Here is a 27,062-nt window from a genome sequence, read left to right on the forward strand (position 1 = left end):
CCTCAGGTGAGAATTCTTTGTTCAGTTCTGAGCCCCATTTTTTAATGGGGTTATTTGACTTTCTGGAGTCCACCTTCTTGAGTTCTTTATATGCTATTGGCTTCTTAAGTCTATCCCCCCTCCAACCTTCTGCAAGCATCCTGGGCAATGCACATGAATTTAACTAACTCTTTTGTTCATTTGTTCCCCAAATATCTATTGACATCTTTGAGGACAGAGCAGGATATTAAGGGGATGTTCACTAGATCATACATGGCTTTAGCTTCTATACACTTAATTCCTATTGGCAAGATAAGAGAAGTCCATAGTAAATGTCATTTATTGTGTTTTTCAAGTCCTTTGCTTCATGAAGTGTAGAATTCCCTTATATGTCGACATTTCATTTCCCATCTAAGGGAGGCTAGGCCTCCCTTCATTCCCCAGGCTCTTGGATGGCCACAACTGCAACACTCTTAGCTATTTATATTTTGCATTTATATTATTTCATATATTTTACCTCAACCCATGGATTATAATACTGAGATCCAAGAGTCCCATCCAGAGGGATCATGCTGGTTAGTTTACATTGTCAACTTGGCACAGCCAAGGACCAGAGAAGAGGGAACCTCAAGTGAAGAATTGCCTGAATCAGAATGACCTTTGGGTTTCTCTGTAGGAAATTGTCTTGATTGGTGCTTGATGTGAGAGGGCCTGTCTTAATGTGGGTGGTGGCATGCCTTGGCAGGTGGGTCTTATAAGAAAACTAGCTGAACTTGAACCTGTGAGTGAATATAATAAGCAACCTTCCTCCATGGTTGCTGCTTTCAGCACCTGCGTTGAGTCCATGCCCCTGGTTTCCCAGTACCTTGGACTGTGACTTGGAGGCATAAGATGAAATAAAGTCATTCCTTCCCTCATTTGCTTTTGGTTTGGTGATAGCAACAGAAAGCAGAGTAAGAAATACAGCAATCTTTTAAGACCCTGATGCACTTTAAAATCAGCTTTCCCCCCTTTCTCTCCATTCCCCATTGTTTTAATATCTGTTTAATAACTGTTTAAGACACTGTTAATTAGTGTCTTACTAATCCAAACATCTCCTTTCTCAGTTGCAATGAAGGTCAACAATGCATAGGCCAGCTACTAAGCTACTGCAGTGGTCCTTGTTGAGATAATGTATAGAAACTATGAAGAATAGTTCCTGGCTCTTGGTAAGTACATGGTGATGTCAGATCCATGTTCTCCACACTCTATTATTTATTTAGAAGAGCAACACCTTGCCCACCAGAAAGTTATGCATGCACCAATTAGATGGGTTCTTCTGGATGCTTCTCGTGTCTTAGGAGCTAAGGACAGATTTGCAGACAGATATTTGTTATCACAGTCCATCCCTGACAGACCATTGTAGAAACGGAAAAGAGTAGAGAACACACACTAGGGTGTACCTTCAGACATTTGGCTTTTTACAAAATGTATTTTATCTTTTTTTTTTATTTTATGTGTGTGGGTGTTTTACCCACATGTATATGCAGTGCAAAAGGAGACCTGAAGAGGGCATTTTTTGAATCCTCTGGAACTGGAGTTACTGATGGTTGCCAGCTAACCATGTGGCTGCTGGGAACTAGACCCATGTAACTCATAAGATCAATGAGTGCTCTAAACCACAGAGCCACCTATCCAGTCTCTTCCTTTTGGACTTAAAAAAAAAAACAAACAAAACCAAGTTATTTGCACAAAACTTCAAAAGAGAAATACAAAAGAAAACCCTAAAACCAGTTATAGTGTCCCTACTTAATTTCCATAGTCCGTCTGTGTCTTATTCATTAAGCTATTTGTATACACACTATACTGTACAGGGCTAAAAATGTAGAATCATAAAAGCTGGTTCCTTTGCATCATTTAAGTGATGTACATGAGGCATATTGGTAATGTACCACTATTATTGACGGTACTAAGATCCAACTCACACGAAAGGCATTTACTCATCACTTTAAGTATTTCCAGTATATTGATGAAATCCCTAAATGGTATCAACCAGAATCCAGAATTCTCTGAATTCTTTCTTCCCCAAAGATTTCAGTAAGTCATGACACTTGACTGACCTCATTGCTGTCTATCATATACTCTTTTGTTAGGAGACCCCAGGCATTACCAGAGATATCCCAGTGATGTCACTAACCTGAGATGACTGACCTCTTCATGTCAATCTCTTTGAATGACAGTGAGGCTCTGCCACACCCATCTGACCCCCACTCCTGGCTGCCAAAAGTTCCCCTTCTCTGCAACAGTTGCTCAAAGATGGTTCTGAAACAATTACCGTTAATAAAGGCACACAGCTAGGGCTCCCATAAAATTAGAGCTCTTCATATCGTTCACTAAGGCAAATTATGGCAATGGCTTTTCCATCCTCTCATCAACAATAGCTCCTAGAATGGATTTTTCTGTGCCGGGTTAGTAAGAAATAAGCCCCCAAGGGTTCTGTGTTATGATTGTCAGGACACGGATTATTGAGAAAGGAATTAGAATCAACTCTGGCCCTGGAAATCTGAGCAGCAGAGGGGATTCATGAGCAGTGAGGACTTTTATGGTAAATGATGGAGATTGCTGCCTTGGCTCCTCTGCTCTGCTTCATTTATGGAGTTATGAACCTGAGGTTTTATCATGGATAACTCATGCACTACTGAAGTAAATCACTACTGGTTTTTCCAAGTATAAAGATCTGTCAGCAAGTCAGACATTTATAGGGTCAAGTGTGAGCTTACTGCTGGCCAGTGTGTAAAGCTACAAGGCTATTGGCTTTTTGTTCAGCTCAAGTGATCCACGACAGTGGATACGAATCACATGGTTTCTTCTGCATTTAGAGTTAAGTTTGTTAACATCAAGTATAATTATGAATCCAGCTAGATGTAGTAACAAATGCTTCCAACTCCAGCAACTCTTGAGACTAAGGAGGTTCTAAGCCAGCTTAGACAAATTAGTGAGGCCCAATTGCAAAGAAGGGTCTGTAAATGATGTTTAAAAGTAATACATTTGCCTACCATTCACAAAATCCTGGGTATACACACACACACACACACACACACACACACACACACACACACACACACTCACTCCAGTTCCCTAGTTGCACTGGCTGTAATTCAAGTGCTGAATAACACCATGTGTCTGGGTGCTACTGTTTGGATAATACAGCTCTAGTGTGAAGACAAATAAGCTTTCCAGGTCCTATTTTCCTCTAGTTAAATAAAGTCAAACAAACTCTATCCTCCTACCCTGAAAGTATGCCACAAGACAAGTTAACACGAACAATTTGATATAAAGTGAATTTTTAGTAGTAACACAAAGTGTCCTGACCTTTTCTAATTATACACAATCCCATATTCATATTTAGGTTACTTGGTGGATTTTTGAATAAACTAGCTGCTTCCAGTTACTGTCTTATGAAAACTGGAAATGAGTTAACCCCTTCTAGATTATCTCCAGTTCTGATTCTCCAGTGTTTGCAAGATGCACATCCTGTTGTCTTCAGTGAATTTTCATTGCCTTGCTTTGGTTTTAGAACTCAAGAGCCAGCAGTCTGGGAAGTAGCAAAGTACTACTTGGGGTGGATTTTTAATCACAAGGAATTCAGAATCCCACAGGTCACCTGAGGATCAGGTGGTACCTACAGAAACAATGGGGGGGGGGAATTCAGGTAGTTATAAAATTATGGGGGTGGGGGTTAGTAGGGTGGGAGTGAGGAAGAGATGTTGGTAGTCCATATCCAGAGGAACTTCACAGGGTGGTGACATTACTTTGCTTCTTTCTATTTACTAGGGGGATGTGGTGGTTTGAATGTCCTTGGCCCAGAGAATGGCACTATTAGGAGGTTTGGCCTTGTTGGAGAAAGTGTGTCTCTGTGGGGTGGGCTTTGAGAGACCTTCCTTTTATCTGTTTGGAAGCCAGTCTTCTCCTGTTTCCCTTCAGAACAAGATGTGGAACTCTCAGCTCCTCCAGCACCATGTCTGCCTGGATGCTGCCATGCTTTCCACCATGATGATAAAGAACTGAGCCTCTGAACCTGTAAACAGGCACAATTAAATGTTGTCCTTTATCAGAGTCAGCTTGGTCATGGTGTCTCTTCAGCTCTGAAAATTCTAACTAAGAAATTGGTACCAGGGCCTGGGATATTGCTGTGATAGGCCTGGTCATGATTTGTTTGGAGGAAAGTGGAATTTTGAACTTTGGATTTGGAAAGGAGTGAAATGCTTTAAGTGGGGCTTAATGGACCATCCTACTAAGACTACAGAAGATGTTGGTGCTGAGGGTGATTGGTCTGGCTCAAGAGGTTTCAGAGGAAAAGAATGTTAGCATGTGGTCTAGAGACTGTTTTTGTGATATTTGGGTGAAAAATGTGGCTGTGTTTTGACCTTGTCTGAAGAGTCTGCCTGAGGCTAAGTCTAGGGTGAAGAGATTAATTGCATTGACAAAGGAAGTCTAAAAAAGCCCAGCAGAGACTTTGTTTTCTTGTTTGGTCTCATAAAGAACATTTTGATCAAACATAGCAAGCTTAGAAAGAAAAAGTACAAAATGTATGGTTCAAAGAATAAAGGAGCACCAGGAAGTGGAGTGGAGCTGAATCCTGTGTTCAAGGAGAAAAACAGATTAAGAGAGTGGTGACCTCAGGGCTAGATCCCACCCAGCTAAGCTTATTGTTTATGTATTTGCAGTTGAACAAGAAATAGTTATAGCATGATAGGCATTATAACCTGGTTATTGTTTTCATTTGGACTTTTAATCTGGAATGAACAACAATCCAGAAATGGAGACACAGGCTTTTGATCTGAATCTTGAATATTGGACATGAAGAGCTTAGGTCCCAGCACTCAGGAGACAGAGCTATGTAGATCTCTGAGTTCAAGGTCAGTCTACAAAGCAAGTGCCATGACTGCCAAACTTAGGTAGTGAAGGACTTAGAAAATAGAAAGCTGGTGATGATGTAATTAAACATGGCAGGGGAGGGGGGATGTTCCAGGCCCAGCAAGCAGCAGAACTCAGCAGCTTTGGCCAAGTGGTCCTGACTTTAGAGTCAAGAATAGAAGGGACTACTGGGACAATAGAGGCTGGTTAGCTGGAGCTAAGAAATTAGTGCTGATTAATTAGGGACCAGTATCACTGAGGTGAAATAATTCGGGATCTGTTTCCTGAGAGGACAAAGATGCTGTGTTCCAGAGATATCTAAGGCTGTACCTCATGCTAAAGCAGGACTTGATAATGTATAAGAATCACCCAGCTGGTACTGGTTTTAAAAGCATGAAGGGGTCATGGACAACAGCTGAGAGGTTTGGTACTGTAAGGGGCCAGGAAAGGCCATTGGTTGAAGATGCAGCCTCAGTTGCAGTTGATGGCCCAGGACTGAAGGGATCATGCAAAGAAGTTGGGGCTTGTCACCATGAAAGGAACCTATGAGAGGCTTTTCGTGAAGCCTAGTTGCCTCAGAAGCTGCCAGCCCTTTGGAGGAACTTAAAGTATCATTCATGAATTCCAGACATGAGATCAAGAAACTGTAAAGTTGAAGTCAGAGTCACGGGAAACCTGCTGAAGAAAGCTGCTACCAGGGAGTGGAACCAGCCCAGAAGAAAGAATTGTGTTTTAATCAGTAAAGCTGAAAGGAGTTGGACATCAGACATGGAGTTACAGAATTTGGAGTTTGCCCAGCTGGTTTTATATCTTGCTTTGGTTCAGTGTTTCCTTACCCATACATATTGAAACGGTAATATATATTTTGCATGATGTTGGAGGTATGAGATCTGTTTTTTGATTTTGACTTATTAGGGGACTACACTTAAGAGATTGCATGAATCTCAGAAGAAACCTTGAACATTGTGAGACTGTTATCGTCTACGGAACTTTTGAAGTTAACTAAATGTATTTTGCATTAGGAAAGGCTAGGCATGGCCCTCATAGACTCAAGTGTTTGAAAAAGCCTATGGGGGTCAGGGAGTGGAGTGGGGTGGTTTCAATGTTCTTGGTCCAGGGAGTGGCACCATTAGGAGACATGGCCTTGTTGGAGGAAGTGTATCACTGTGGGGGTGGACTTTAAGAGAACTTCCTCATATCTGCTTGGAATCCAGTCTTCTGTTTGTCTTTGGAACAAGATGTAGAACTCTCAGCTCCTCTAGCACCATGTCTGCCTGGACGCTGCCATGCTTCCCACCATGATGATAATGGACTGAACCTCTGAACCTTTTAGCCAGCCCCAATTAAATGTTGTTCTTTATAAGTGTTGCCTTGGTCATAGTGGCTCTTCACAGCAATGGACATCCTAATGAAGATAGAAGACAATGGAAACATTATTGTCTTTGGGGTTTGTATTTCTTTACCTTTAACTTTGTCTCAAAGCACATGTCATGTTTCTTCACCTGAGTTGAACTTCATAATGCCTGTCTTACTTCGGTGGGCAAGACAGAGATCTGCTTCTCTTCGCTTCATGGATATCAACACCTTGCAGCAGATGAGTTTAAGAAGTGGGCACAGTGGGTGGAGAGACAGCTTATCACTTAAGAACTTTTCTGCTCTTGCAAAGGACTCTGGCATGGTTCCAAATACATCAGGCAGCTCAAACCACTAGTTACTCCAGTTTCAGGTTGTCTGGTTCCCTCTACTGACCTCTCCAGGCACTCATGCATATGGTGCACATAAACTGAAGCAGATATGGACATACACATAGAAAACAATCGGTACATTCTTTTTAAAAGTTAGTGCCAGGAGAAATATACTGAGACAATTTGGAAATGTTTGCCAAGAGCTGAGAGGCAAAACAACTGATAATCTCTCCTAATTTTAAGAGCCCAGCAGTGAGTATTTCATTGTCAAAAGAAGGCAGGCAGAGCAGATGCTCTGCAGACCTGGGGATTCTCTGTAACCACATTCTTTTTCATCTGTCCTCAAGTTCACAAAATAACAACTCTGAGACTGAATTATTATGAATATTTGCCTAGGGCAAAAGTTTTGGCTCATTGCCACTAGTTTGTTACTCCGATATTAATTCTTCCTTCCTTCCTTCCTTCCTTCCTTCCTTCCTTCCTTCCTTCCTTCCTTCCTCCCTCCCTCCCTCCCTCCTTCCTTCCTCTCTCTCTCTCTCTCTCTCTCTCTCTCTCTCTCTCTCTCTCTCTCTAGTAATTAATGCATACATATTTGGCTATCTCAATTTTGCAGTTCATTTAATTTTATTTTTAAGTATCACAGACTTTTCTAAGCTCACAAGACAATGGTTGGGAAATATTAAATATTACATTGTGTTCAGTTTCTCTTTTTATTGGATATTTTCTTTATTTACATTTCAAATGTTATCCCCTTTCCTGGTTTCCCACTGGAAACTTCCTATCTTATCCTTCCTCCCCCTGCTTCTGTGAGGGTGTTCCAACACCCACGCCTGCCTCCCTGTCCTCAAATTTCCTTACACTGGGGCATTGAGCCTTCACAGGACCAAGAACCTCTCCTCCCACTGATGTCCAACAAGGCCATCCTCTGCTACATATGCATCTGGAGCCATGGGCACCTCCATGTGTACTCCTTGGTTGGTGGTTTAGTCCCTGGGAGCTCTGGAGGGTTCTGGTTAGTTGATATTGTTGTTCTTCCTATGGGGTTGCAAACCCCTTCAGCTCTTTCAGTCCTTTCTCTAGCTCCTCCATTGGGGAAACCGTGCTCAGCCCAATTCTATGTATTCTATTCTTAGTCTCTCCATGTAGTTAGTTAACTTTCCTTAGTTTCATATGACTGTTTTTCTTCAGAATTTGGGGTGAATTTCTCCTGTGCCTCCTATTCCAGAAACCCTTTCTGTCTACTGGAGCTTCTACCTCCCTATTACCTGCCTAAGTTCATGAGCCAACAGCCTTTTATTGACAGGTGAAGTTTCCACACATTGAACAAAAGATTCCCTCTTCAGTCCTCAGCATTGTTACCGTTGTCATCAAATCTTGCATTGACTCGTCAGTCTGAAAGTGCCTTTATGAGTTATGCAGGAAATACACCACCCTCATTTGCTCTGGACAACCCATCCTCTTTCAAGCCCCATCTCTAGGTTTCAAATGAGGCTAAGCCATGCTAGATCAAAGCATTAAATCACTTCCTAGGCCATGGAAGGTCAGTTGATGACATCTAGCTAAGTTCAGTGGTCAAGTAATGACGCATATCATTCCAGTGAAACATAATCCTGGGATTTCACTTGAGACCGTCAGGGAAGGGAAGTTTTTGCATTGTGGGGTCACTAAGCATAGGGGGCAACTGGAACTCAATGAGATTTGCTTAGTGGGAGATGGCTCAATATAACCAAAACCTGGCAAGGGAGTTAGCCTGGGTTCTGAGGGTGTAGTCTGAGCCCTCGGGAGTCTCAACAGTTCAGGGTAATGCCATCTTGGACTTTTTGTGTTGGAATCAGTTTGTCCTGACTTTTTTTGTTGATAGAAATCTAGCATTAAATCCAACTAAGAGAGAGAGGGAGAGAGAGGGAGAGAGATTCAAAACTACTGGCCAGGTAGCACCCACCTGGCCATGCTTTGGGGCATTTTATTGTCTTTGAATGTGGAATTTACAGAGAGTTTTCAAAGTGCATGAGAAGGGAGGATGGGAAAGAAAGGGTTGGCAGGCTGTAGCCATGAAGAATGTTTAAGGGTCTCATTAAAAGGAAAGGAGAAAGGAGTAAGAACAGAGCCAGGCTTATGACATTATAGGTCTTCTGGGACAGCAGAAATGCTGAAATTTGCAAATATGTAAGAGACAGCAGATAACCAGAGTTTGCTAAAAGAAACAGTGTTTGAAAATAGAATAGGCTTCAGCAATGGTGGCACATACATCCTCAGGGGAAATTCCATGCCTGGATCTCTTCTGAGTATTTTATAAATAGATGTATACAGTGCAGCAACGTATACAAAAGTATGCCTTAATATCCAAACACCGCATTTGTGTGTGTATAAAATCTCCAAATATAGCATTCATAGAATAACAGAATACAGGGATGTTTCTAATGGGAAAAGTTCATGTTGTTGTTCTTAGACCTTTAGTATCTGCAGCACTTGGAAGATCCTTAAGCCACACCCATCCAAACTTCCCAGATCAGAAACTCCAGTGGTCTCAGTATGACATTCTATGTGTTTCTGACTCCTGCTAAACCATGAGTATCAGTACAATAAGGGAGGTGTGTGCGTGTGTGTGTGTGTGTAACATTATTTTTGGATTTATCTACTGTTTACTCTGAAAGCTTTGATGGACATGCAGAGTATCTAACTTGCCTGAAATTATCCCAGAAGGGAAACATGGATTTGTGTGCCTCTAAGCCTCAGGCACACAGTCCTCTACAGTCACAAAGGCAAGGGGACCCATCCTGGTTTACGAGTAACTAATCTGGTTTCGTCTTGTCTCTTAGTCATGCACTGTTTTGAGGGCAGAATCTTAAAGCTACTCTTGCTTTCAAGTTTCCTATCGCAGGGGCAAGAGAGGGGATGGTATTTGGATATGGAAAGAAATATGCTCCAAATACATTATATACGTGCACGCAAATGACCTCACACAACCTTATAATATAAAAAGGGGGGGAAAGGAAATTCTTAAATTTCAAGGACTTGAACAATTCCCATTTCCTGGTTCTCTAGTCAACATTAATTTAGACACTGGGGTGAAATTAATTTTCAAAAATCATACAAATTCCCCAGTCTGCTAACTTGAGGGCAGGGAGATTACCTAGATGGGGTAGGCCCAATCTTGTGAGTTTTGAAGAGCAGAGATTGTTTTCTAGACTCATCATGTCACTCCTAGCTTGGAAGATGGAGGTAGTCACAAAGGAAAGAACACAGAAGTGGGACCTTAGGCCTCCAAACACAGGAAGCTCGATTCTTACAACAACCTGAAGAGTCTGAGAACAGAGTTGCAGCTTGACTGGTGCCTTGACTATAGATGAGTTATACTCAAAGCCCAGAGCTCAGCTATGCCATAACTGACTTTAAACGGTTACTAAATTATGAACCAATAGATGGGTGCATTTTTCAGCTGTTCAGTTTTTGGTGACTTAAATGTAGCAGTAGGAACCCAATACAGTTTGAGAGAGAACATCACAGCTAGAATATGGAATTCAAGCATTTGAAATGACAAGATAGCCAATCACTAAGAACTACAGGTCAAGACAGTCGAAATGAAAAAGAGCAGGTGGACCTCTGGGGAATGCTTAGTGAAGAAGACAAAGAGCATTGGAAAGGAAAGGAAATCCAGTCGACTAATGGTTAGATTAGAGATGGCATGCCAAACAAAATAGAGGACACAATTCCATAGGCTGAAGGGGCACTGAAGGCACTCATGCTGTGGTATGGCAGGGACTTCCCAAACAGCTCATAACTCAGAATTGTGTTCCTATAACACCTCGCAATTCAAAGGTGTTGCAGAGACCGTGGGCAATTGATTATTTCTGTTGGGAAATATTTCAGATACCAAAGAAAGATACAAATCTAAAGTTAGTTTCTGAGTCTGCAACCAAACACCCATCCCTCACCATCTCGTGATTCTGCAGCACTTTCTGCACTAGAGCAACCACTTCAACATGGACAAATAGCAGAATAGCTAGACATAGAGACTAGAAGACAGGCCTGCAGAAAAGAGCCACATTTTTGGTACCAAAGTCTAGTGGGTGAATCCAAGTCAAAACTTGATGGTCTTTGCTCTACAGCTGTCTACAGTTTTGTTACAAAGACAAACACAATTAGCAAGCAGGGCATGCTCTCCCACAGAGCCTCAAACCTGATTAACAGGTTAGAAAACAGAACCCATAGAACAAGAGAGATGATCCTGGGAAAGCTTATGCCTGGCAACAAAGGTAATCTGGTTGGGCAATGAGACAAGAGAGGGGTCTACAAGGTACATAAACTGAGCTGTGTACCCTTTTGTGTGTATGCTTGCACACATATACACACACATACACACAGTGTCTGGACCTGTTAAGTCACTTCTCATCTATATTATTTTGTTTATTAAATAAATGATGGTTTATTAAACCCCACAGGAATGCCTTCTCACCCCCAAGAAACTAAACAGAATATTAGCCTGCAAAAGAACCTTTAGCTCAGATGGAGAGAGAAGTCACCCACCGGCTGCTATTTGTTTCTGTGGCAACCAAAAATAAATATTGATACTGTGTTAATGGTCTGTGTCTCACTTAAGCTCCATTAAACTTGGAGCACTTGCAAGAAAACAGCCCATTGATGGCCCAGCTGAGGGAGGAGGAAGAGGTTTTATAAAAAGCAACAGTGTAGAAGGCACATGGGGCGCAAGCAAGACTTCTAAGCACTTCTCAACCAGGAAGCTCTTTATAGAATTCTTCCAACCGAGAAGACCCACTTATGTGCTGGCGAAGTTGCCGACTGAGATGGCAGCCCCTGGATGAATGGGTTCCTGTGGACTTGTCCCTTTTACATAAAGAATAGTTGTGTGTTTTGGAAAGCTTACTTGCAGACAGCATTTTCTAGGAACACAGATGCCCAAAGCACAGTGATCAGATGAGTTGAACATCCAAATAACAATATTTCTTTCTCTTCTATTTTTCCTAAGTAATTCATGTACAGACACTGTGCGGGGGGGGGGCAGTCAGCATTGCTGCCTTTCATATTTATAATCCTGCTCTTAGGAGCAAACTATTTGATTTATTGTGTGAAAGTATTTTGCAGCTTTAAGTACTGTTACTCCTTGGAATGAGGAACATCACAGTCTGCTTAATTTACACAGGAGATGTTAGGAGTATTTAATGGCATGTAAACACTTTATGGGGTAAGTTCAAATTGCAGGTGATATTTAATATACATTAGCAAAATGGACCACAAACAGATTCAACTTCTTATTTATTGGCCCAGCCTTTCTTACAGCATCAAAAGTGAATTGAGTTTTAAAAGGTGTTTAGAGTTTTCAGTACAGTTTAAGACATTGGGCACAATAGATATATCTGCCTTTAAAATCAGCATGTGAATTAACTCCATGACAAGCCAGGCTACACGCTTCCAAATTAGATTTTATTGCATGCCTTCTGGGGTGCCATCAGAAGGAGGTACCAAGTCCTTGGCACTGGCAGGGTTCAATGTCAGAGGGTCACCCACACAGCTACCCAAGAGAAGATGTTTCAGAAATGTGGGCTTCTGGTTAGGAGAAATCACTGGGGAACCGCTTCACAAGAGAGGTGGAGGTGGACCATCAAAAAGGTCCATGATTAAGCTTGACTTGATGGTTCTCACTTAAAAAATGTAAGATGATATGAGAAATGGCCTGTGCTTCCTGCTTCCCTAGAAGATCTTCAAGAGCGCCATCCACCCACACACCTTCTGATGGGCAGGACTAGAGCAGGACTTGGGAATGCTGTTAATATTGAAGGTGCAGGATAAGCTAGTGACCAGAAATCATCTGCAGATGTGACTGCCTGTCTGGAGAAAGAACTGTATTGGAGAGCAGCCCTTGGCCACTCTATCTGGAGAAGAGGATGCAGCCAGGCCAGAGGACAGCAGGGCTGAGAAAGGCATCACTATAACGTGGTGTAGTTTCTACTTCCTTGCTTTAAGCTCTGGGTGCACCACACTACCAGCCCCATACCCAGGTTCCCTCAGATCCTCAGATGAAAGATACACATGCATTAGCTTATTTTTAATATACTTTTTACCTCAATAACTGGACACTTCTAAGCCTCCTGAGGCTAACATGCCCTTATCTTCACTCCTAGCTCAACACTTCTAATTCTGCCCTCAACTAATTGCCCAGTTATCTACTCCTTGCTCAGCACCTTAACACTGCTCTCAGCTTAGTTGCATTTCTAATCTCCCTCCTGCTACCCCACGTCCAGTTGTGGCCAATGGCTACTCTACCGAAGATCTCATGTGGCTGGTGGCTCTTTCTCCCTTTGAAGAATAGCGAGTCCTCTTTCCTCCTCCTGTGTTTGCTAGCCTACCTGTGGTAACCTGGAAGTCCCGCCTATTCCGCCCAGCCACTGACTGCTAGCATCTTTATTTATCAATCAAGAACCAACTGGGTAACAGGACCTTCAGTGTCCACATGCAGATTCCTGATCAAAGCATCACAGCCAACCCCTACACATCACAAGGACACTGTGTTTCTCTCACAAAGTCTCTACCTCTCACCCTGGTCACCTAAGTTCTCTGAGCCAATACATTCCATATTTGACCATTTTCCACTGTGTTCCATAAGGACTTGTTAGCTGCCATTTATAGTGTTAGAAAAATCTCATAGCCCATCAGTGGGAAAGGATGGAAAGACAGCTGCTATGGTATTAAGGCTTACCAACAGGAAAAGCTCCTTATTGCATTACAGGCCGTGTTACTCTTGCCCCATCCCTTATTTTTCCACATGTCCTGTGAAAAACAAGAATAGCCTGGATATTTCTCTCAGGCAATAACTTAGTGTTCTTTAGTTTTCTTTAGTCTGTTTCTGGGTCAGACACTGATATTTAGTATCCATTAGTCCTTTTGAACAATTGCCTCAGCTCTAACACATGACAACAAACACTACACAGACACCTTGTGTCTTCTCTAAACCTTCTCACATGCATATTTTCACTTGTCCAGTGGAGGAGATGATCTAGTCACCACTTCAAAATCAGAGATGAAACCCACCTCCAAGCAAGGGTAAGAGGTAGGGGGTGGGAGTATGAAGTGGAAATTTCTGGTTTCTTTGGAGACTCAGTTGTGTCATGTGATGTTTTCTGGAAACTGTCTTATAAGAGGATGTATTTTGGCTGAGAACAGACATGTGATGTTTTCCTGGAAACTGCCTAGAAAGGGATATGTGATGTTTTGCTTGCGCAGGTGCTTGAGGGGTACCTGATGCTTGAAAATGATGTAAGGATGGCCCAACAGGCAGTGGAGGACACTGTGGCACTGGCCCACCTTGCCTTTTTTGCTGATCATTGTTTGTTGTGACGTTGTACAGAGAAACACACCAAAGAACTTCTTGTGATATTCCAGGGACTTCTTGCTGCTTCCAAGAGCTTAAGATGATTGGCAGAGCCTCAAAGTTTTTTTCTGTATTGAACTTCCATTGCTGATTCATGAACGGTGTTTGCAAATGGATTGAGCTACCCCTGCAATTTGTAGAAACTGGACGGCGGATATTCTGACAACCAAGATTGGAATTGTCCCAAAGAAGTATTTCTAAATAGCTCTACATCCTCATTTCCCCCATTAACCTTTCATTTCCACTACCTCTGGTGGGTGGTGGCCTAGAAGGGAGGTTAGAATGTTTAAGAACCCTTATTAAAGTAGGTTCTGAAAAATCCAAGCCCATAGGAGTGTTTCAAGCAATAGGTGGTGAGTATCGTTCCAGTCTTTCCAAGCCCCAATGAGGACATGTTAACATGCCTCTCCAGCACCATTTTCCCAAGATATCTCCTTGCATGTTTTACAAATGGGGAGACTGGAGGCCAGATTTGAGCTACTCAGGTTCATCAGAATTTATACATAGGTTCTTATCGTCAACAGAAGCTATTCCACTTTGTCCTTACTGGGGAAGTGGACAGGTCAGCATGACAAAGTCCACTCTCTTTCTAAGTTTTCCCAGGTGGGCATTTATTGAAAATCCCAATGAATGATCTTTTAGGTTTCTTCAATATACTATATACATAGAAACAAAGCCGATACCCAGAAAGCAAGTGCTAAAATGAATGATAACATGGTAAGACATCAGGTCCTACTCCCCCATCACTACTTAGACTTTGGCATTTTAATTCCAGTTCTCAGCAATTGACTGCTACCTAAAAATATTAAATGAAAAATTATAGAAACAAACAACGCATAATGTTCAAAGTGTTTATCTGTAGTGACAGGATATATCCTCCTATAGATCCCTGTCAGAGAAATAAGCCATTGTTGTGTCCAGGGTATGCAGACTGCATATACACCTGCCTATCCAGTCACAGAGTGGTCCTGTCTGATGTCAGACTGATGGTATGACATTGCATTGATCATGTCTTTGTGACCCTTATATGGCATGTGGCATAACACCACATCATAGAGCCCATGTCTTTTACCTCAGTTCATTTCATCATATTGATATCATGCTACTTCCACTACCAGAGACTATCAGTGCAATAGACAAAGACACTATTGGAGGAATTTTGCTATAATTTCCTATTTTGCTTTAGTCATTCATCATTCACAATGTCTAATTTTATCATGGTTACACAGTTAAAGGAAAAATTATAATGCACAGAATTTGATGCTGTCTATATTTTCAGACATTGGTTGAGGGTGCTAGAATTCCTTGCAGAAACCAAAGGGCAATGGAAAAGCAGAGAGCACGGCCAAAGGTGTGCAGTGAAGAACAAGGTTGGGTCAGGGTTATAGAAGGCCATGAAGACATGATATTTAAGGTGCAATTTAAAGAATTGGGCTGTATCTAATCCTGGAAATGGTTCTGGAGGCTTCTAGTTGAGCATTTTTTTTTCTTAGCTTAGCTTTACAAGTCGAAATGACACTACATATAATCGTTCCTCCATTTGGAGATTCTCAGTCTTCCTCCTTATTTGGACTTCAGGGAACACTAATGTGTAGCTGTCAAGGCTTCTACATGGGCACCCTGCTTCAGACTGGTCTATATTTCATCCAAAACTAGAACTCTAACTAGGAAACCATTAGCAGTCATGTAGTTAGTGCTGCTGAAGACATACTGCATAAGAAAAGAACCAACTACGGAATTTACGAGGTGCTCACGTTCAGTGGAGTAGGTGAATTATCACATTTCTCCAACTCTCTGATCCATTTAATTTGGAACAGAGAAGGGCAATGTGTTTGTCTCTCCACATCCTCCAGGGAGAAGGTGAACCAGGTAATTTATACCTCTGTATTTGGCCACTTACTCAGTCTGGAAGGAGATAATGAGTTTGTTTTTACATCTGTAAACCTTTCCTAGCCAGGACATGGAGGAAGCAGACTGCTGTCACATATGTTCCTTATCCAGGCACCCCTGCTTGGGAGATTTACTTTGTCAAGAAAGGCTTGTGGGATGTGGGTTGTTTATGGTCAGGGTTGAGTGGCTTGTGCTCTGTCTTCCTTGGCTTCCTTTGGTATGGAGACAATGGATTGAGGGATAGGTTCCCACTACCAGATCTCTCAAAAACAGTCTGTAAGCTCGCATAGGCTACAAGGTAGACCGGCTGTGTGAGCAATCGCCTTAGAGCCTTCACCATTCTGGTACACTGAACATGCTCCCTAGCTTTTGTTATAAAATCTTTTTCATCACCAGAAGTCGAGTCTCAAAGCCCAGACAATCAATTCACTTACTAAATGAAAAAAAAATCCATGTTCAGAAATATCCAGAAAGCGAATGTCTAGTCACTTAATATTGAGCAGAGCTTACTATTGTCTTATAAAATCTTACTATTGCTTATTCCTCTGAGCAAAGCGTTTCACTGGATCTGGTTATCAACTGGGGATGAATTTTGCCCACGAGGGTTATTTGGCCATGTCCAGAGACATTTTGATTGCCACAATGTAAGGATGTTAGAGAGTGAGCAGTAGTCAGGGATATTGATAAATGTCCTACAATGATCAAGTCAGTCACTATGACAACTGAACAGAATTTGGTCCAAAATATTGGTGGTATAGAGGACTGCGAAGTGATATCATGGATGCAAGAAAAAAGAGGATCCTGCCTGAGATACCTGTGTTCTAGTGACATGGTCAAATAGTATCTTTTTCTGTTAGGGTCCTAGGGGCCATAGACATCAGAAGGGAGGTATAATCTGACCATGGCCACATGAGCGAGGAACAGAGCAACATATCTAGAGATTGTAGTGATTAGGTCATGAATGATGGGACTGAGAAATGGTCCCCTAAAGCTATGTCTAGAAAAGCTATCATGATACATAAGTGTTCCTTTCACTGGACAGAATGAGCAGACAGAATGCAATGAACAAAATATAGGCTTGGACAATTTATTGACTATCACTGAGTAGATAACTTAGGACTTGATTAGTAACAGCAAAGATTAATTTTCTATGTTTTAGAAAATATATATACATATTTCAATGAAATTAACAAGTATTAAGTGAGAAACTTGCGAACACTTTACCCCAGGTCCACATAATTATCCTTTGCTCATTTTATAGACAAGAAAACTGAGACATGGAACTGAGGTCAGAGCACCAGATCATGAAGGCTGCTCAACCTGGTCCCAAAGTTCATCCACGTTCTTCTTGACTTCTGGGCCTGCACATGAAATCCACATGGAATGGCTTGTGCGAAAGGAAAAGCATACTGAATCTCAAGTTTGTGCCTGTGCATGGGTACTTGCTACAAGAGCTCCTCCATGCACAGACACTGAATGTCTCAATGAGGAGAAAAAAAGGACAGAACTTCTGTATATGCTGGTTTCTAAGCCCCTAAAAGGTTCAGCTTAATGGAGAGGCCTAATCGTCCATTATTCATTAAGCCTCCCAGACTTCTCCCAGCAAATCACTAGACCACATCACCTCTTTCTACAGCCAGCTCTTACAATTAGGAGATTGCAGTTACTTAGATTTTCTCTTTAATACAAATGGTGGGAAAAGCTCTACCATGAACCCAGAGAAACAAGTAGAGTGAATAAAAGCCAATGAAGCAGGAACATAAGAAGTTTCAGGACACATTTTATTTCCCCCTTTTTAGGGAAAATGTGTAAATATCTGAAAAGGTTAAAAGACAGAGCCCCTCCCTCCCTAACACCCCTGTTGACATGGAAGACAAAAAAAGGGACTACAACACATAATTCTGAAAGTATAAGCAGAGGGGGCTTTGCTTGCAGCCAGATTCAGGGGTTCTCACCTGTGTCTCAAAGAACGAGATATTGATCTGACTGTGGAGCTGCAACAGTGGAACAATGCTCCCCTCACTGCCCTGCAGGGTTGCCCAGTATTATTTATTGAAGTAAGTTGGATAGCAGAGGGAAGGCTCTGCCCCAGTAATAAGTGGTAATTGCCGGGAAGTGAGGCATTGCCGTTCTCATTGACCCCTGCATCCTGGTATTTTGATGGATTCTATGTAACTCCATTAGGATTGGCATTGTAATATTATACCAGCTGAGCTGTAGAACAACAGACCTCCGTCTGGATCATTGATTTTTGATTATACAGCTCCTCAGCATACCCCACAAGCAATTCCCATTGCTGGAGCTAGGATATCAGAGATGATGGGGGGAACAGATGGAGACTCCCTACCATCAGTTAGTTCCACAGCGCCAGAGAACTGCTCCCACTAGAAGCCTGAACCAGGGAACAGTCACAACACCATGGCTGTGGTTACATATTATTAGTCACCCTCCTCTTACCCTACAGGCTCATGTATTAGGAGCTACATCCCCAAAGATGGCAGTATTTAAAGGTGGTGTGGAACCCTTAGGAGATAATGACTAGGAGCAGATCTTAGGTTCTTTGAGGGGAAGTGGTGATATTCCTTCAAATAGCATTAAGGTATTACTCACTGGAGTCTCTGCTGATGTTACCTAAGCCTAAGCTGCTCCCGCAGGCTCTCCTCTGCCCCTAGGTCTATGTGATTGCTTGCTCCCGTGTGTGTTTCCATCATTCCAACCCACAATGAAGAATGCAGCTGCACAGTGGCTCATCCTATCTGTATGGAGGAGGCCCAGCTCAGACCACACTGTGCTGATTTCACCTCCAGCCTCCAAAACTATGACAAGGCATCTTTCTCTATTAAATCAGTCTGCCTCAGGAATTTGTGATAACAACAAAGAGAGTCTAATGGCCTTGTTGGTGGCTGAGGACTGGAAACTCTCCAAAGTTATATCCACAATGAATGTGATAGAATTTGGGGTTGATTTGGGAAACTTCGTGGGGCTAAGGAAGGTGTGGACTGATCTTGGCTGATCAACAGCCTACCTCTGAAGGATGTTAGTTAGATCATTAAGCATCTCGACAGTGACTTTACCTGTATTTTTTGAAACTCTTAACCAGTGGACATGCTTCCACAACTGTGTGCTCACCCACCTCTTCCTTTACTTTTTCAAATAATGCAGTTACATAATCCACAAGTTAACATTCCTCATGACTTCCCTTTCCTGAGAGAAGGAATACCCAGGTGAATCTTTGAAGCCTGCCCCTCTGCAGACTCCTAGGTCAGCCTCTCACTTTTTTTTTTTAAATCTAGTGTTGGTAATTGAACCCACAGCTTGATGCTTGCTAAGCAGGTATTCTATCGCAGAGTTCATTTATATGTATACGGGTGTTTTGCCTGCCTGTATGTCTGTGCACCATGTGCACGCAGTGCCCTCGGAGGGCAATGGAGGGCATCAGAACTCCTGGGACTGGAGTTCCAGGTGGTAGGAAGCCACTATGAGGGTACTGGAAGCTGAATCCAGGTCCTATGGAAGAGTTCCAGTGTTCTTAAGCACTGAGCTATTTCTTCATGCCTTAGATAAGACTTTGCCTATGTGTCTGCACATGCATCAGGTACAACTGTAAGAAGAAACACAAAGGAAATAAAGAATGTAATTGATGTGATAAACCTGCCTAGAATGTGCTTCAGAATAAGGGAAATGGGCTTCCTTATCATGAATGATTTTTGTCAACCTCCCCCCAACAGGGACAGTCTGCGAGTGCCATAGGTGCTTCTTTAACTCTTAGGTAATGACAGTTGCTTGCTCTGAGATGAAGTCAAAGCCTGATGTTCCACAGGGTGAGTGGCTGATTGCTTAGGAATCTGTGTTGTCTTCAGCAGTTCTTAGGATGAAGCATTGCTGTTGGTTTTTTCAGAACTATTAGCATGGGCACAGAGGAAACTCCAGGATAAAAGTTTTGCTTGGACAAAGAACCCCAGACTCAGGCATTTTGGTACCAAGCATCAGATCTTGGCAAACTCAGAACTCCTCAAAGTATAACACAATATAACTCAGGGAAGTGGGGCGAATCCTCTTTTTAAATTAATTACTCTTACATCTTAACCACAGTTTCCCCTTCCTCCTCTCCTCGCAGTCCTGTCCCCTTTGGCAACCATTCCCCAGCAGAGACAGTCTGTGAGTGCCATATGTACTTCTTTAACTTTTAGGAAATGGCAGTTGTCTGCTCTGAGATAGAGTCAAAGCCCGTGCCCCACCAGACCCCCCAACCCCCATCAACCCCTTCTTTGTTTTTCTTTAGAAAAGGGCAACTATCCCATGGATATCAGCCAGCCCTGGCATGTAGGAGTAGATAAGCATATCCTCTCCTGTGAAGGCTACAGGTGGCAGCCTGGTAGGAGAAAAGGGCTCCAAAGACTGGCAACAGAGTCAGAGACAGCCCTTGCTTCTGCTGTTAGGAAACCCACATGAAGACCAAGATACACAACTGTAACGTGTGGAGGGTGTAGGTCAGTCCCATGCTGGATAGTATACTTGTCATCAGACGGGCTAATTTTCTTAATGAGGTCCAATGAGGGAGAGATCTGTGTCCAGGGCTGAGGAGAACAGTACAGAGAGATGGGACCCTCCTGACATTTTCCTCACAGAGCTCTTTCCATTTCCACATGCATGATCTGCTTCACGGAGTCTGCTGTAACTCCTTCTTCCAGAAAAACTTTGATTTGGCTGTCAGTAATGAGATGCTTCCACATCTTAATCCAAGGTTAAATAGCTGTGATATTCAGATGTTTTGCAAATAGATTTATCTAACCTATGTGACTTGGGCTTAAAAGACACCTAAGAAGGCCCAACTGATTTTGTTCCCAATACGGATTTTTATGTATGGAGATTTGTAGAAGGTTATCCTCCTGAGCATACAGGCTGTTTTTTAGCTATGTATCTCATTCGGGATTAATAAACCTTTATTTGGCATGCAGTCATCAGTCTATAACGACTGTAGGGATACTGAGGCTTCCCTAGGGACACCCAGTCTTCAACAGACCCACCTTATTTCCTCTTAAACACAATTACAGCATTCTGCTCAGAGAAGTCTGTAGAGGGAGATTCATGAAATTGTATCAAGCTCATGTCACCACTTAGTGGAAGGACTCCTTTAAGTCAAGGCAAAAACATAACTTTGATTCCTGAAAACAACATATGTGCGGGAGGGGTTGGGGGTAGTAACACAATTAACTGTGCACCAACCCGTACACCATTTCTAAAGGGAAGTCAAGAAAAGAGGGGCTTTTCATATAGCGGGAAGACAGGTTGTGCAATGTGGGGTCATAAGAAGTCACTTTACTCTCCATTAAGGCAGATTCTGTAAACCCGCATCACCTGCAGGCAGGTCCAAATACTTGGACCAACCTACTTCCCGCCTCTTACAGAGTTTAAATGGGCACATACCATGTTTTTGTGATTTCTTTGTAGTTTCCTTTGTTTTAAGGGGAAAAACCTTCTTTTAGTCATGTTATTAGAAGACTACTTGCTGGCAATCAGGCACATCCACAGACAGCTAAAAGTGACTTCACCACAATCAGGCATCTTACAGCCAGCACTCTAGGGATCCAGTGGGAAGGCACATTATCTCTAGCTGCCCAAGAGGCAACACTGTCTCTCCAAGAGCATGTCCCTTTGCGCATGCGCCAAGGTCTCACTAAACGTTGCATTTTTCCTGCTCCCACTCTCCCCTCTTTCCTTTCTCTCCCAGAGGCTGCCTCTTTCCCGTCCAATAAACCTCCCACGTTAGACCTGGCGCATGATATGTTTTTTTGTTTGTTTTCGTTTTTGTTGTTTTGAGGACCCCTGGTTAGTCCTATCACGACTCAATGTCAATACCTTTGTTTAGGTTTTCACTTTTTCAAAGCAAAAATCAGTGCTCCGAGAAAATCATAATCAACTTTCTCTTAGAACAATCTGTTTTTCCCTCTTGGAGACGCTCATTGTGTCATAAGCTTGGAAAAGCATATGCTAGCAGGAACCATCTGCATATTATATTATTTCAGGGCATTTTCTCCAACCCATTATGCTGTGTGGTTCCTCCCTAGTAAACTAATGCCCACAACACTAGTGGTCTACAGAACATACTTCAGGAACTATCCTTTCTTATTATGTTCACTATTGATTGCTATGCTCATCTGAAGCCCTGCAGAATTCCATTTTCTTATTTCCAGGCATTTCCCGAAGTACCTTGTTGCTGTGCCCTGTACTAACTGGCTTGTTGGAGTTTCCACTGTTATTGTCAAAATTGCATCTGTGTTATCACATGTCGGGTCCTTTAACATAAGCAAGAAAGCCTTGATCCCATGGACTCCCTCCTAAATGCATTTGCTAAAGGGCATTTTAAAAAGGCGCATTAAATTTTATGAAGACTAGCAAACAAGTAAGTGGCCATGATTTCAGTATGAGTAGCAAGCAGCTAGGAGAGAGGTTGGGAAGCTGTGACGCCTAGCACTTCTCAGAGAAGGGACACCAGTGACTCCCTACTGCCATAGTTAAAACATAGATTCTAAATAGTCTAATGAGTCCAAAATTAAAACGGGCTTGGCCCCTGGATGCAGCTAGTAATTAACTTGTAATTTTATACAGAAGCAGATTCGGCTTCTGACCCCTGACTCTATTTAGTTCTCTCTTGGCATTTCCAAGGCGTGATGTGTTCAATAGGTTGTTAAAATTCGTATTACAGGGAGAAGTAATCGAGGTAAATATGCATATGGAAATTATAGCCAGAGGGGCAATTCATAGAAGCTGCCTCCACAAACTCAGATTTGGCTAATTGCTATTGCAGTCTTATTCAAAATTACAAATCAGACTATTAGCAAATAGAATTATGTAAGCCCTATAGGACCTAAGCAATTATTGTCTAAAGCCACGAACTATTACAGCTATAAGAGAATTTACAGAGTGTCTGTAATGGCTGTCCTCTTAGCTGACAAGTGGGGAAACTGAGCAAGCCTACATCACCTCTTGTATGCTAATAGTGAGATTAAGTCTGTCTCTGTTAGCTGAGTGGGGTTGGGAATGGGACATTTTTGTTGTTGATATTTTTCTTTTAAAAGAAAACACTCTTAAGTTGAACTTTAATCTGTTCTTTACTCTTGAAAATTGAAGTGAGAATACAATTTAATATGTAAATGATAAGAGTGTAGGGAGAGGTCAAATGAAGGTGAGATTGCCTGTCAGCAGCCAAGAACTTAAACCAATTTTTCTTTAATATGGTGTATTAGCTTACTGTTACTGTGATGAAACACCTGATGCAATTAGCTTACGAAGAGAAAATGTTGATTTAACTCACAGACTTAAGCTTCTAGTTTAGAATGAGGGGACCAGATGGTGACAACAGAACAGGTGTCAAGTAGAACTGGCTATGTTTTTTGTTAGCTTGACATGAGCCATATGTCATAGGAGAAAATGCCTCCTGTAGGCAAGTCTGTGGTGCATTTCCTGGATTAGTGATTGATGTGGGAGGCCCGGTCCATTCATAGTGTGTGTTGCCAATCCTCAGCATGTGATCCCAGATTGTAAAGAATCTCGTGCTGAGCGGGATTGGGAGAGCAAGCCAGTAAGCAGCCTCCTTCCATAGTTTCTGCTTCCCTTCCTGTTTCCTACCTTGAGTTCCTGCCCTGATTTCCTTCAGTGATGGATTGCGATCTGGAAGTGTAATCCAGTACCCCACCCCTACCAAACTGCACCCAGGTTGCTTTGGTCCAGCTCTATATCAGACCAAGAGAAAACAATCTAGGACAGAGGCAAAGAACTCGCAGTGCCCTGATAGTACACATATCAGCTACCTAAAGACTTCACGATGGGACCTTTTATACACGTGCACATGCAGACCATTTATAGTCCACAGTGACTTCTAATACCCTCAGTCTGTGAGCCACTCTTTACACATAGCCCTTTAAGGTGGCCATAGAACACATGAATGCACACTTACATGGTTTGTACTGACACAACAAACCCTCATGGCCTAGATGACTGCAACAATAGAAACCAAGATCCAGGTGCTGTCCGTGTTGGTATCTGATGAAAGCACACACACACACACACACACACACACACACACACAGGGTGGGGGGCAATGAGGGGTATATCGGGAACAGTAGCTCACTGTGATGTTGCCAATCCTGGGCAGGTGGTCCTGGGTAGTAAAATTTGTGGGTTTCAGACTCAACATACAAAGTTTGCGGGCACATAAGTCAGACCATACCAATTCATAATAGCATCTGAAGAGGAGCTGAGGATTCTGGTTGGAGAACTTGGATGCTGTGCTTGGTAATGCTTTCTTTCTTTGTCTCATGATTTTTATCTAAATGTAGCCTCAGACCTAACTAACATTTTATTGCCTGCTCTGGTGCCTGTGAACTCTACAGTTATCAAGGAAGGACTGTAAAGTCCCCTGACTTTTGCCACAGTTGCTCTGAACCCCGTGTTTGCATCTGAATGAGCTGTGCACACAAACCCTGAGCCTAAGAAACTTCACCACCACTACACAGCCTGCAAAATTTCACCCCTTTGAAAGAGTCAGGACAAAACCCGTGTACCACAGTCCTGCAGTCTTTTCCTATTCCAGTGCAGACTCCATGTGACCTTGCATTGCAAATGGTGCTCCAAAGTTTGGGGGGTACAATAGGTTAGCAGTCTTAGCAGTGCAATATTGGGTGCCATTAGAGTAGGAGATTCCTGTACCCATAGAGGGACTATGAACTAAGAAACACTCCAGTCACCAAGACGCCACCTCCAGGGATTGTGCTGGCTTTGTCCTGTCCTACAGGAATTTTCCCCTCTCCCCCATATCTTGCAAGGAGCTTTCAAACACATTCATTTGCCTCTTTCTACGTGAGAGGCTGGCTAAACGTACTTTTCCCCATCTCCTAAGATTTTCAGAGATGTTTTATCTGCTTTATTGATTGGCACTCTGGGAAGCTCGCCTTAATAGTGTGTGTGTGTGTGTGTGTGTGTGTGTGTGTGTGTGTGTGTGTGTGTGAAAAGAAAGGAAGCTGGATAGTAGAGAAGCTGGAATCAGCAGCCAGATTATTGTAATCCACCATCTAATACATTGAGGATAAGGGATGAAGTCTAGTCTCAAACAGAAGGGAACTTTAAACCACGGATATAAAGTTGACATCACTTAAGATCCACTTTTGAATCGACCTGAGTTTATACTTCTGTTTCAGAAAACAATAGTACTTTTAAAATCTACTTCTAAGTTGTCTTCTCTTCTGTAACCAATTTTAACTTTGAAAAGACAGGCTGTATCTCAGAGGTTCACATATACATCAGCTTTAGGGGTGACCTTGGAATGTGCCCACCATGAGTCAGTGGGAAGCAATGAATATACACGTCTGCAATATCAGGTCCGAATAGATGGAGAATCATATCTTCCAGGAATCATAGTAGAAAATACTTTTAGAGAATCTGAAATTAAGCAAATGTTAAAACAACATACCCCCCTATCCCCAATATTGTCTTTTCATGTCTTAATTTTCTTATCTGAAAAATACATGCATTAAGTAATGTGATACATCACACTCAGCTTGGCCATAAGACTGATAAACAAAAAACATATTTTATAGAATCTTAAGAAGACCCACACACCCACTCCTACCTCACCGCTCTGGCATTCCCCTACACTGAGGCACGGAGCTTTCACAGGACCAAGGGCTTCTCCTCCCATTAATGCCAGACAATGCCATCCTCTGATATGTGCCTGGAGCCATGAGTTGGTGGTTTAGTTCTTGGTAGCCCTGGCGGGGGTGGGGGAGTGTCTGGTTGGTTGATATTGTTGTTCTTCCTATGGGGTTGCAAACCCCTTCAGCTCCTTCAGTCCTTTCTCTAACTCCTCCATTGGGGACCCAATGTTCAGAGCAATGGATGGCTGCGAGCATCCTCCTCTGTACTTTTCAGGCTCTGGCAGAGTCTCTCAAGAGACAGCTATAACAGGCTTCTGTCAGCAAGCACTTCTTGGCATCCACAATAGTGTCTGGGTTTGGTAGAAGCAGGGGGAGGGGGATGGGATGGGGATTTCTGGAGGGGAAACCAGGAAAGGGGATAATATTTGAAATGTAAATACATAAAATATCCAATAAAAGAAGAAGACATAATGAGCATGCACATGTTCTTTTTCCTACTTCAGGAGTTCCTGTAATGGTGGTAATGGCATCAAGTTAGGAAGACACAAGGAATAGAAAGAAAGCTATGAGAGACAGAGAGATATTGGCATTGAGATGTGAGAGACATATGAAAAGTGGGTTTTAAAAAAATAATTATTCACCTATTTTATGTATAAGAGTACACTTTAGCTGTCTTCAGACACATCAGAAGAGAACATTGGATCCCATTACAGATGGTTGTGAGCTAATTGAACTCAGGACTTCTGAAAGATCAATCAGTGCTCTTAACTGCTGAGCCATCTCTCCAGCCCTTGAAAAGCAGCATTTTATTCAGGTATTCGGTAAACAGACAAATATGGATCATGGAAGGAAAATTATATTAACAAGTTAGGGGTAAAGAGAATGAAGAGCCCTATATGCAACCTGGAGATAAAAATCTTATAGTCACAAACAGCACCGTAAAACCTTAGATCAGTGAAAGTAATTGGGAAGTAGGAGCTGCAGAGATGGCTCAAAGGTTAAAAGTGCTTGATATTCTTGCAGAGGAGAAACTACATGGCCCCTCACAAGTGTCTGCTACTCCATGTGCAGATGGTCTGATGCCTGTGGTACTGTACACACATGGTACACATACATACATATAGAAAAAGCACGCATATGTGTAAAGTGTGATATATATACACATATGTATGTATATATGTATGTATGTGTATATATCTATATATACTATATATCTATATACTATATATCTATATATACTATATATCTATATCTATCAATATCTACTCAAAACAAAACTGAGTTCAGGGAAAAGTTTGCAAACCAAGTGTTTATCATTTGGAGAGTATACATTGCCTGTCAGTGGTCTCCACAGAAAACAAACTATACATTGGAATATCAATTGGCAAAGCTACAGGTAAACATAAATTTTATATAAAATTTTCTTTCCAGTTTAGTTCCTGAGACAACCTAGCTTCATCTAATTAGCAACCCAACTGATACCAATATGTGTCTAATATGGATCATGGCTTTATTCATTTTTTTCTAACCATAGGCAAAACTTCAACTTTTAGAATAACATATAAAACCGGC

Source organism: Mus caroli, chromosome 8, assembly GCF_900094665.2.
Source record: "Mus caroli chromosome 8, CAROLI_EIJ_v1.1, whole genome shotgun sequence".
NCBI lineage: Eukaryota > Metazoa > Chordata > Mammalia > Rodentia > Muridae > Mus > Mus caroli.